We start from the raw sequence: 13,170 nt of genomic DNA, 5'->3' as shown, positions 1-13,170 counted from the left end.
CCTAGACATGCTCATGCTGCTGATGCAAGTCCTGCCAAATCCTGCAACTGAAGATGTTAGAGAACACTGAAGATGTTACCCCTTTTAGCTCCCTGCCTTACCTTCTGCCACAGACAGCCATTGCTGCAGCACAGTAAGCAATCTGTCCGTGCCTCATGACTCCCCAGTTCACAGCCCACTGTATTTGCTTTCTCTGAACATAAGTTTGCAGTACGGACCATTTGCGAACTACCCCAGCTGTACAGCAAGCATACATGTTGTTCTGCCACTCTTTGTCCAGCAGCCTAAGGAGAGGGGCAGAACAGAGAACTAGACATCGTAACCTCATCATTCACCCTACCAAAACTTAGCAGGGTTTATTAGCCAGAACCTTCAGGAAGATTGATTTGAATAAGCTTTTAAAATGTATTAGTTAAACCATAAATAGTTTAAAAGTAACTGTAAAATGCTTTTGTTTAATTCACTTTAGAAGTCAGCTAAACAAACAATAGTCACTTCCAAATAAAAGTATCTGTAACAGATTTGAATGTTATTTAATTAATACACTTTTGAAGTTAGCTCAAATTAATATTCCAGAATGTTCATGCAGTTAATTTGGAATATTTTTTCTCAATGTTCCTATGTACACAAGCCCAGAGACTGCTATTCATTTTTTCTGAGGCACAAAATGCAGTGAAGACAGAGGGCTGTGTTTAGCGTTGGGCAGGAAGGTAACTGTGAAGGAGTGTGAAGTGAAAGCATTTCAAGCAAGTATTTTTGTAAGGCACTCACAAAAATGACAAAAATGGCTCTGTTGCTTAGCTCATTTTTCAGCTGAATTACTTAACCAGATGGAAAGCCAAGATACGTGACCTTCTGTGCCAAGTAAGGTCACGTATCTTTTTTTTTTTTTTTAATAGAGTTTAAAAGTAGAAACTACTCTGAAAAGACAAGCAAAACTTTTGGTGAAAACTCAAGGTGAATGCATTTTCTAAAGGATAATTGCATGGGCAATTAGACACACAAAACAGATGTAATCTAACAGCACTCAGGTTTCTGAGAAAAAACATATATTATACCACCCCTGTATTATTGATCATTCTGATGCATACTGAAGGCCAAATTTCTCCTTGGTAAGTCACCTCTTAAGCACACCAGAAAAAAAGAAAATTACATACCTACACATTTCAAAGGAGAAATAGCCATGACATAACTAAATTCCTAATCTAATGAGAACCATAGCATTTGTTTTAATAAATCTTAACTTCTATAGTTAATGCTAGATCCTGGTTTACTTTTCAGTATCGGTATTCCCTCCCAGCCAAGCCCGGAGCAGATTAAGAGAACGGCTTAAACTTACAAACTGAACTGACATTTACAAGTCAGAAGTGACACACAGAAACCCTCTGCAAGTGAATCACTCAACCTGCATACTCCCCCACATACTGAAGCTGGCTTCCATAGTGAGATACATCAGGTCGCAATTTACTGTGGGCAAAAAGACTTTTCTCAGAGTAGCTTCATTCAGGACTCCTTTAAAACAGTGGGACTTTCGCAGGTTTTAGCACATAACAGATCTTATACCCAATTTTAACCAAATTAAGCAAATTTTTAATGTTTAGGACATGTTTACTTTTCAAGACCAAAATAGGAAGTTTATAGAACAAGCAGATCTAATAATATTACATATTACAACTTTCTATAAAGCTTTAAAACCTCTTACAGAGATATCAGCTATGTTACATTACTAAAGTCTACAATCCTGCACACAACTGTAGAAACCTTTAGGTATGTGAATATTCCATGTTTATTTTGGTAGGCAAATCAGGTAACCACTCTCTAGGTATTTATAGCACTGGGATTTCAGGACCTATTTTTGAGAGGTGAGAGGCAACTACTTCTTCCAACTTACCAGTGCTCAGGTTACAGAGCTCATGTGTGATCAAGGACCTTGTAATCAATGCTGCAATCCACCACCGAAAAGTCTAATTCTCATCAATAATGAAAGCTGCTTTACATAATGGGTATAACTAACTCCCTTAAGGCCTAACTAAGCATCCAAAGAAGCCTTATCCCCACCAAAGGTAGCGGCAAGTGTAATATGTGTTAATTCATGCTGATTTACAGCAGTTTAACGGCACAGCAGTACAAGCCTCACCACATGGTAGCAACCAGGGTACAAGTCTTTCAAAAAACAAACAGCATAAAGCAACTAAGAATGAACTAGAAACAGACACCAGATTTTTAAAATATTTGTTCAATCTTTTATTTACAAAGTAATTAAATACTCAGTGAGAAATGGCCAGGCTAAAACTGTCAAATTATATAGTTGTGTTTATGTAACAGCAGCCTCTTTCCCCAGCTACATTTCAAATGGGAAAAGTGTGTGTGTGTTATTTTTTTTTTCCCCCCAATCAAAACCAGGCAAAGGATTTTCCCATAAGCTTTCCAGGAAAGTCAATCTCTGGACTAAAACCAAACATAAAAATTTCAGCAGGAAAGGAGAATATTTCATTATGTTACGAGTATGCAAAGACAACATTCAGACACAAGACGATGGTGAAAATTCTTATGTAACTTTCAATTTAGCAGGCTACTACAGACTACCACCTATTATAACAAGAACATAACATAACAATTTCAAAAAAACCTCAACTGAATTCAAGGCACAGGTACTATATTGTGTGCTCTCTACTTCTGCATGATTTTCATATGTTAATCTTTAGTAACAGGAACAAATGCTTAAAAAGCATAAGAATGTGTTCTATTCCACAAAGACACTTCTGTCCACACAACTATGCATGTTTTGTTCCAAAAAGCAGTAGATAATTTTATAGAATCACAGGATTTTGCCAAGTTTGACAGTTAACAGTTTTGACAAAATTAAAAAGTTTCAGTTTATTTACAAAATAATTACTTGGAGAAGCTAGGATATTTATTTTGAAATTTCATTTGATGTATCACCTTCTTGTAAGCTGAAGAAGTACAACAAATAGCTGCAACAACAAAGGTTCCGTAACCAGCAAAAGTTTGAAGTGTCTTGTGAAATTATTTTTATAAAAGCTGGAAAGAGTAATACCTGAAACACTCCAGAAACTTTTTTAGAATATGAACAAACCCAAGATCTATTTTACCAATTCTTAAATCCTTTAAAATTATTGGGAGTAATACACCTCTCTGCGTATACTGGTTCATTAATAAGATTTAAGTGAGACAGTTGTTCAACATAGGCCCCAAAAAAGCATCATCTTAACCAACACATTGAAAAAATACCAATTTTAAAGTTGATTTTGCATTTCAAGGTCTTCCTTAAAACCTGCTTACAATGTACCTAAAAGTGTGGAGTGAGGATACAAGAGACAAGATACTTCATACTTCATACTTTACTCTCACTAACACCTCTTTGCCCTGACAATAGGACATCTACAGTAACAGTTGTTTGGTTGGTTTTTGCTGAAATTCTGAAAAGCACAAACAGTGTAAGTTCTAAGGTCACTCTCAGAAATTGAAGTAAATAATTTTGTCACATTTTTCATGCCAGCAAAACATGCACAAAAAAATACATACATGTTCGCAAACACAGAAGAGTATCTGGAAGTGAAAAGTCATCAGTGAGCTTATACTGGATATATGTTTGTGGAACACGTTTGGTTTTCTGTCCTACAGCCGTCTGCCACAGATCACAACCTGGTGTTTCAACTTAACACATCAAGCTGTAAAGCACAGCGAGGCTGCTGCTCCATAGACACCAAAACCACTGAAGGAGAGAGAACGGGTATAATAACCATTTCCAGCTAAGCTATCCCTGTTAGCGATTAAAGGTCCTGTGGGACTGTATAGTTTGATCAGTTTACTCTGCTCTTTTCTACTGACTTTTAGGAAAGATGTTGTAAATTTCCATTTTTTTCCCCACCATCCAGGCAGTATGGATGGGGATCACCAGACTTGTAGCCTATTTCCAGTTCTGCTATTAAATGATATGCATACTAAGTCATAAAATGGAAAAAAAACAAACCAAAAAAACCCCCCAAAATACAAAACAACAACAACAAAAAAAACCCCAACAACTGACTTTACCTGAGCAGCTAGCCCAAATTTGGCATCTTGGAGGTTGTTTCACTTAGAGAGACTAATCGGGGGGTGGGTGGGGGTGTATATATATATATATATATATATGTATATGGGACAGAAGAGGATGGGATAGAGAAAAAGGTGAGACAAAGCAAAAAAAGTTTCCAACTAGTTTATGAGCTCTTCTGACACTAAGTATTTACACTGTTATATATGTAGTCGAGGGATGAATATTAACTAGCTAGCCTGTGAATTTTCTGAAAAAGCTCAACCAACTACCCACAGATGCATGTGGGCAGTGATGTGATGTTATTCCTGGAAAGTCTATTTGTAACATCCACATTTCAGAAGTGGTATCACTCATCCTCAGGCAACTGAGTACTCAAATTCTGCCTTCTGTGATATCCTTGCATTAATTGTGACTTGTACTGGGATTGCCATAACCAAAGTATTTTGCAGAGCAATCTAATTTTTAGAATTACATCAAATAAAATAGTGTCTTCATACTGTCTGCAAAAAAATAGGATAACTAAAGTACTGATTTTCATATAAGTGGATACTCTCATGTTTGGGTATTTTGACCAGGAAGGCTTAGCACAACTTTATAGGAATTACTTTAAAAACTATATACAATTCTACTAAACATTTTAAGAACTTATATAGCTTCCATTCACTAGGCATCACACAGTGTTTCATTTTTTTGAGCAAGCTTCAGAATATCCCTGTAATTATTTTCTTCATATCATACCTACAAAACCCAGGTACAGAAACCTTCACTAATTTGTCTTTGATGACACAGGAGGCGACTATTAGATTCATAGACACAGGACTGGAAACGTGTCTTCTAGTTCCATACTCAAAACGTCTTTCCACTTTTTCAAAGATGAAAATTTAAGCAATATTTGGTAAAACACACTTAAATCTTGAGCAAATGTTTTCTAAAATCCATCAACACATGTAAATACACTACTTTGTACTAGGAAGATTGCAGAATCTATTTCTGTTACGGTCATGAGAAAAAGACCGAAATATGAAAAAGTCTTTCTGTTTAAAGGAGCAATAAAATTTACAACTACAAGCTTATTTTCTGTACAAAAAAACTTAAAAAAGGTTGAGCAGCTGTTCAAGATCAGTACGTTTAAATCAGTGTATTCCTCCACAAAGAATGGCTGAAGCCCTAGGAGTAAAATTAGGAAGAACTCAAATTCTCCAGAACTGACTGCAGCCTTCCCAGTAAATATCCAGCCACCTTCCCTTTTGCATGGCAGTATCTCTAATCACTCCTATGCCAGCATCTTCATTCCTTTATATTGTGTCAAAATAATGAATGCCCTTGAATTTCACTCCAGCTTGTTGTGAGCAAAATCTTCCTCATGTTAAAACATCAGGTGGACTTTTCACTTACCTATTATAATTCCTGCAAGCCAGATTGCTTTATCTGGTTAATTACCAAGGTGCAGTCTTTATTTTAACCTCCTGTAAGGAATAAATTTTTATCACCATGTCCACAGCTGCTAGTCAGGAATGATTAGTTTCACAGCTTTCAAACCTTTCCACATCATTTGAATGCACTATACAATGGCACATTTCAAAATGATGGGCTTCTGCAGCCAGCTACATCCATTGCAAGAAGTGGTGAGTGATTCTGTCCTCTCAGCCTAAATGTACTCTCCCTTTTATGCTTGTTCTTAATCGTTACTGCATATGGATACCTCTTGGAATTATGTAATGCATGCATGTCAGTGCAGATCTATCATGCTCCAAACTTTAAATGAGAGGAATCAATTGAAATTTACTTGAAAAAATGGTAAATGAAAAAGAAACATGCTGAAGAAATGTAGTGACAAAATTCACAACTACAGACTTTTTACCTTTGTATAACGTTTAGATTAGGCTGCAGGTCAGCAGAGGCTTCAGAATATTTACCTTAACTTTCCCCTTCATGTGACAAACAGTTCATTGAGTCTCGCATTCAAAATCAGGCCTTAAACCATATGTTTTCTCCAAAACAAGGACACTGCTATCAAAAATGATATTTCAAATAAGCACCAAATTTGTTTCTGCTTAGGAGTAGCATGACAATATTTAACTAAGTTTTTGCCAATCCATTTCTAATCACTCATACTTAGATATCAAATTTCTGTATAATAAAAAAGATGAGGCATTTTCCCTTTACAGACATTAATAATTTAAAATATGTCTTTCTAGGTTCTTACACTGCAAACAAACTTTACCTAAATGCCCCCTAAAGATGCATTAACATAGAACAGGATCAAACCAAGAACCTGACTTATGAAACAGGAAATCATCTGTCCCACGCTAAACCCCTGCAGCTCTCTACAGGCCTCCTGTAACTTTCCTTGGGGTCCTAGATCATGGTGGAGCCCACCTCACACTAAGGGGAAGCTAAATGCAGAAATCTGTGAAGTCTCTGAGGTCCAGCCACCAAAAAGGAAAATATGAGCTTCCTATATTTAAGTTGTCTCTATTTCAGAATGTCATTACTGGAATTCTTTAAGACTTTTTTTTTTAACTTTAGAAGTCCTTCTCATATTGACTTTGCAAGGCTATTTATGTGTGTACACATAAAATAGTTTCCCTAAAGCTATTAATTCTGTCATACTGGAATTTCCACTAAAAAGGTCATCAGAACTGAATGCTTATAGCTTTTAGCCCCACAAAACAGCATTGTGGTCTCTTGCCTCTACTAAAAACACGTGTTACATCTATATTTCCAATTCTGCAAGTCCTATTAAAGAGGAGAATCAGTTAAATTGTGCATTATCCAATTTACATACAAATCCTGTATTAAAAGCCTGGCTTGAGCTGACAAGTCACAAAAAATGACAGAAGCTATTGAACAAATTCAGTATCCAGTTACAGTCAGGTAAATCTAGAATAACAGCTCTGAAACAAATAGAGTTACTGTGGTATAAAGTCTGAAGTAATTGGGAACAGAACTTGGCCACCTGGCATTTACTCACTTCACTAAACCTAAAGCCCCGGAAGGGTCAAACAATGAATAACTACATAATTTGTGAGAAGAAATGTCTAGAAACACAGGATACAGAGGTGAAATGAGGATAAATGCTTTGCTTTCATGCTGAACTTTCTGGATTTTGTTAGTCTAAGCCAGGCCATGGATATTGCTTTAATATGCCGTGAATATTTTCAGTGTGAAATTCCACTCATTTAAAAATAAGACATGATTCATACAGAATTGACATGGCAGGCCCTGGAATTTTAAAGTAGCTTGAAGATAACAGACAGATGTATAAAACTTTAAACAACTTTGGCTGGGATTTATTTTCCTCTATAATAAATGTAATTGTTTCAACTATGGACTGTGAATACTTGGAGACTTTCATATTTGTTTCTATATCTAGTCTATATATTTCAGAATAAATACTAAGGGCTCAAATCTGAAAAGTGAGAAGGTTGTTCACAGTAGTAGTCTCTTCAAGGCTTAGAAGCTTTTGTAGGGTTGCACTTGCACCTCACATGTGGCAAAGCATACCTAAGGAAAAGGTATGTGGAAAATACCTTAAAAAGCCTGTTAAAATTACAGAGAGTACATGCTTAAATGAATGTTGGCTAAAAAAATTGAAGCCTTAATTAGGCTTCAGAATATTACTTGTAAGTGTGTAAAATGAAACCCCACGCTATGTTAAGCCCTGGAGCAAACTTGCGTTCACAAGCTCCCAGAGTAGACAGGAATCGCACGAAAATCCCAAAGCTGAGAGAAGTTCACCTCTTTTGCAGAAGACAACGCAATTAACACACATGCCCCGAGCCAGCAATCACCGCCTGTTCACCTGAGAGGCCGGGGTGAAGAAGCCCGCCCGCCCGGCTTCAGGCAAGGAGGGAAGCGAGCTCAGCTCCCTCCCTCGCTTTTGCAGGTGCCCGTCGGTGTCCAGGGGCAGCCCCGGGGCCGCCCGGGGAAACGCGGGACGGCAGCGCTGGGAGCGCACCGGCGGCGGCACGGAGCGCAGCGCCTCCCGCTGCCGGGGGCGCCCGGCCAGGGCGCGGCGGCCGCTCGGGACGGGGAGCGCAGGGCAGCCTGCGCAGCCCCTGCTGCCGCACGCCGTTCCCTACCTTTGCCCCTCGCCGCCCACGGCCGGGGCCGCGACGTGTTAAGCCTGGCGGCGGTTTTCTCCTGGATGCGGCGCGGGTGGGACAGCGGGGGCGGTAACTCGCGGGAAGGCGGCCGGGGGAGCTGCCGTGAACCCCCGGTCCGCGCTCCCGTCCTCCTTCCCTCGCTGCTCTCCTCCGCCTCGCGCATCAGCCTCCTGGCCGAGGCGGCTGCCGGCGAGCGCGGCGCTAGGGCCGGTGCCCCCTGCACGCCCGGCCCGCCGCCACGGGCGGAGAGCGGAGGAAGCGGCGGCCCCGGGCGGGGGCGGGGGGGTGCCCCCGCCGCCGAGGCCGCTGCCGGCGGCGCGCCCGGGCGTGCAACTGCAGGCGGCGCTACCGCCGCCGCCCCCTCGTACAAAGGGCAAATTCATGTTGCGTTTCCCGAGCGGAGCGGTGGAAGGGCTCGGTGCCGGGTGAGTCCCACAGCTACCGGACGGCGCGGGGGGAGGACCCTCACTCGGAAAAGAAAAGCCTCTTGTCTTCTGGAGAATGTCAAATTATTACCAAGATCACCTTAAATTGTCAGAAAGCGACAAAGTTTTCATTTTTCTCGGTTTTGGTTGCTTGGGTGCTGGGTTTTTTCAAAGACAGGTTGCCACTAACTACACACAATGCATGTGGAAAACCACCAGTTTTGCTTTGTAGCCCAACCCGATGATGAGCAAACTGCAATCTTGTCCTAGTGCAAAGTAGGAATACCCCTGGAAATGTTTTCCACTGACAATGCACTGGAAAATGTGCAATGGTAAATTAACAACTGTACCAAAACCTATAGACCTGTCAAGTAGAAATTTACAGACTCAAACCTTAAAGCCTAAATGAATTGACAACGTTTCTTTTTCTAAAGTGTGGGTGACATAACATTTACATAGGTAACTGGCACATACACGCACTATTCATGGCAAAACTCTCTCAAAAGTAGCAGGGGGCCAGTAACCAATTGAGCATTCACCACAGGTTGGATTCTGTCCTTGCGGTACTGCACGAGGGAAGCCATCCTGCTAACAGTTCTTGAACAGTGAGCAGCGTGTGGGACCTTGAGATGAAAGCCCTTTTACCACCCCTACCCTCAGCGCCAGCAGAGGGATGCAGGAGAGTTTGCAGAGCTATCGCCTGTAAGAGCTACATGTCAGCTGTTCAGAGTTCTCAGACTGTACATGTAGACCTAAATACTAAATCTACTACTAGATCGAAATTTTTCATAGAACAGCCATGCATGCTTTGACTGAACATACAGTTGTAGATGTTATTAAAACACACACAAAGCAGTAATTTTCAAACCCTGCAGAGGAAGATTTAACTTCGTGGTAACTGGAAGGTTAACAGAAATCCCAACACAGAGCTCAGTCTGACAGAGTACAGTGTTGTCATTCACAAACAGATGGAAAAGGTGACTTTATGTACTACTTTGATTCATTGTCTATCTCTGATGTTTCTTATTACTTTATAATTTTGTTGAATCTTTGCATATACTTACCCTGAAACGTGGCCCATATAGAGATTTCTAAAATATTGCAATCGATCGATTAGATCGATTCATATCCATTACTCATCTCATGTTTGTGAGCATTTGTATTTACAAGGACAACTCTTTAAGCTTCTTAAGGGTAAGAAACAGATGACAAGTGTGGATGATGCAATAGTCTGCTAATCCTGAAACACTTAGATGCGGAATGAAAAGGGGAACGCAGGATGTCAGAAGTGAGCAGGACCCCCTCAGGAAACACTTTGCAAATCAGGTATTCCTATCAGTCAACAACTGTAAAAGATCTTGCACAAATATGCAGTGAACACTTGGAGATACTCAGCATATGTTATTAATCACACCATAACTTAACTACATACTGCTCAAAGAGTTTTCAAGTTTCTCTTGTCTTGTAAATTGTCTTAATTAGCTCAATTATCAGTTCATATTTAGATTCCTGCTTTCAGGAGCAATTACATTACCCTTAGATTCAAAAGCCATATAATGCTTCTAACGTTAATAGAGATGTACTTGGCATTTACACAGGACTTTCCTCAGCATTTCATAGACAAGCCACTTGGACATTTCTAGGAAATATGTAGTCACATGACTGTTACAGAGAAACTGAAGTGTGTACGTGTGTTTATATGACTCATACAAGAACACAAAGCAACAGTACCTACATTATTAAAAAGTAGCATCCCATAATTTGTTGCTGTGGTATTTTAACTCTATGGATAAAATTCCTAAGGAGAGTTACTGAGCACTTACTTTGATGCAGGGCACTTTCTCTGCAATATACAGATGACCTTTTCTGTAATTTTGCCTACAGCAGATCGCTAGTTTCTGCATTGATGGCAGGGCGCTGCAGTAACCAGTCACTTTGGAAACAAAACAAACACAGTCCTGGGGGACTTTGTGTACTCCGTGAAGCCTACACTTCTATTCCCAAAAGCTTCCCAAAAACTGCCGTCTGCTCTATACTGAAAGCCAATCAACTTTGCTTGCTAATACAAGCTGCTCTGAACTAACCGAAAAGAGCTGTTTATATTAACAGAAGCTGGTAACCATGTTTAAAATTGCACTGCCTGGTGGACTCCAGCATACACTACAAGCTTGTAATGTAACTTCAAACGTGCCAGCTTCTTCTTTTTACAGCACCTTCAAACCATTTTTCACCATTTAATTCTATTGAGTGACAATGTCTAAGAAACATACCCGTTGATATCTAGAAGTGAGCCCAAGGTACCTCCAGGATAACGATGTTTTATGGAACTGGTATTTGCAGGTGGAGCTAGCTGTCAAAACTAAGAGACCGTCCTTAACATTGGGAATACGGCAGTAGAAGAGCAGCCTCTTCGTGATGGAATAAGAAGAGCAGGCTACAGTAGGCAGCTTTTGCATTAACTCCAAGAACCTCTTAGAATCACTTATCCCTCTCCAATTTAGCCTTCTTCCAGAACCAAGGTTTTTAAGTTGCCTTTAGTACCTTTCACTATACTGTGTAAACACCTTAGATAATGCTAACATTTTACACCAATATAATTATCCCTTCCAGGTCCTTCAACTCCCAGCTGAAACTGTATCATTAAGTTAACTTCATCATCCCAAAGTAGCGTATTGAGAACAAGCGTTCTTACTCATAGTAAAAATGAGAAAATAAACCAGTTTTGGTCTCTTTTCTTGAATTTAGCAATTTCCCTTTAACACATATGTGAAATTTTCTCAAATTTGCCCCCTCCTTCTCCCAAATTCTAGCTTTGCAGATTTTTTCTAAAAGTCTTTTTAATCTATATTGTCTCAATCTTGTCTGGGAGTTGCAACAACCAATTATTAAACTGCTAACAGCATAGTGAAACTACTCCATAAACTTATAAATCAAAAAGATACTATGAAGGGCAGAGAAGGTTTCAAAACATAGAACCAAGAAAAATTAGTTATCATAGCTGTTGAAGTTTTGCCAGAAGAAAGCTGTGACAAAATGCAATTTACCTGCACTGAATATATCAGTTCCTAAAATACTGGATTCGGTCTATGTTTAAGGGTCTGTCTGCTACTAAAGTGATATGTCTTCACTAAACGGATCAATGAAGCCATTATCTTCTATTTCTCCGCAAGATGCAGCTCTAATGTGATATGTGTAGGACATTAACATAGGTAGTTTAATTAGGTAAATCATCTCCACTGGGTAAACACATCCCTCTTTACAAAATGACAGTCTAATTTATCATCACAGCCTGAAGCACAGCCTTTGGATGTCTTCTGTCATGATTCTGAACTAATCCAAACCTATTCATCTTATAGGAAGTAGCCTGTTGTCTTCAAACATCTGCCTTGTGCCGTTTGTGTAGCCCATGGCTTAATGAGGAGATATTTTTGTTTCCTTATTGTGTGTTAACTTCAGGCTTGTCTAATTATGTATTGTTGGTAAATAATTTACATTTTCCCTTTTAAGACCACCACCATCTGTGATTGCACCAGCTTTAAAAACTTTGAAAAAAGGAATCTGCATCTCTGTTGCCTGAATTGGGGGGTGATTAATATACACTCCCCAGACTTTCCTTTTGTGCACAGTATATGAATTGTAGTATTTCCTAAGTATTTTCCTATTCCAGATTATATTATTTTGTAGTATTTGTATTACACATATTTCCTAGTTTTATTACCAATGCTCTATCACTATGCTTTACACACACCTAAGATTAAGAATTCACATCAGCGTGACATTTTTCTCTTTCCTCTCTCTTCTTACCCCTTTACCTGGTCCCTCCCAAAGTAAAAGCCACCTACCTACAGCTACTCACACTAGCCAAAAAGCTGCGGTCAGTACAAATGTGGCTTTGAGGTAGTCATCGGCACTGGCTAGTTTGGGCTACTTCCTTCTCCCAGCGTATTTTCTGAGTACTCCTGACTCCTGCTGAAGGCACCTTAAGCCCAGCCAGGCCTCCTCTCTGGTTTGAAGATTACGTCTTAAATTCTAGCAGACCACAGCACGGGGAGCAGGACCGGGCCTCTGCTCTTTCGGGGGCCGCCCGCGACCCCCACATTTTATAGGGGTAAGGAGGAGACCTCACTCTTCAGCCTCGGCTCCTACTTCAACGGCCGTTTTCTTCCGTTGGCCGCAACCCCTCAGCCTGTCAGCACTGCGGCCGCCGCCCTACGCTTCTCCGGCACCCGCAGCCGCAGGGAGACGCGGCCGTTACGGTAAAGCGGGACCGCCAAGCCCTTCCCGCCCGCAGGGGAACGAAGGAGGCAGGACCGCAAGGGTGCACGGGAGGGAAAGGAGGCTTTGAACCAGTGCTCGCTGAGAACCAGGAGCCGACAAAGCGCCGACGGCGGCGGGGCGGCCCCTCACGCACCCCCGTGCCCCGCCCCGCCCCGCCCCGCCGCGCCGCGCTCCGCTCCCCTCCCCTCCTCAGCGGAGGCAACGGCCCACACAGAGGCGCGCGCTGCCTCCCGCCCCCCCCTCGCCGCGCGCGGCCTGACGTCACCGCAGGCGGCACTGGCAGGCGAGCGCACGTTAC

The 13,170-nt window shown here is 41.0% G+C and overlaps 1 protein-coding gene across 4 annotated transcripts in view; it reads right to left on the bottom strand.

The window, feature by feature from the left end:
* The window catches only part of RNF144B (ring finger protein 144B), a 99,790-nt gene extending 86,845 nt beyond the window's left edge, over positions 1–12,945 (bottom strand). The window contains exon 1 of one of the 4 annotated variants that reach the window (XM_072853364.1): positions 12,721–12,945. The gene's annotated coding sequence lies outside the window, so the exon portion shown is untranslated. Of the gene's footprint in view, positions 1–7,865; positions 8,119–8,145; positions 8,492–12,450; positions 12,527–12,720 lie in introns of those variants that run through there. The other 3 variants (XM_072853363.1, XM_072853360.1, XM_072853367.1) reach the window with 3 other exon arrangements.
* Positions 12,946–13,170: the final 225 nt, after the last annotated feature.

Source organism: Ciconia boyciana, chromosome 2 (assembly GCF_034638445.1).
Source record: "Ciconia boyciana chromosome 2, ASM3463844v1, whole genome shotgun sequence".
Lineage (NCBI taxonomy): Eukaryota > Metazoa > Chordata > Aves > Ciconiiformes > Ciconiidae > Ciconia > Ciconia boyciana.
Note: the sequence above shows the minus strand (reverse complement) of the source record. Positions and strands in the feature narration are given on the sequence as shown.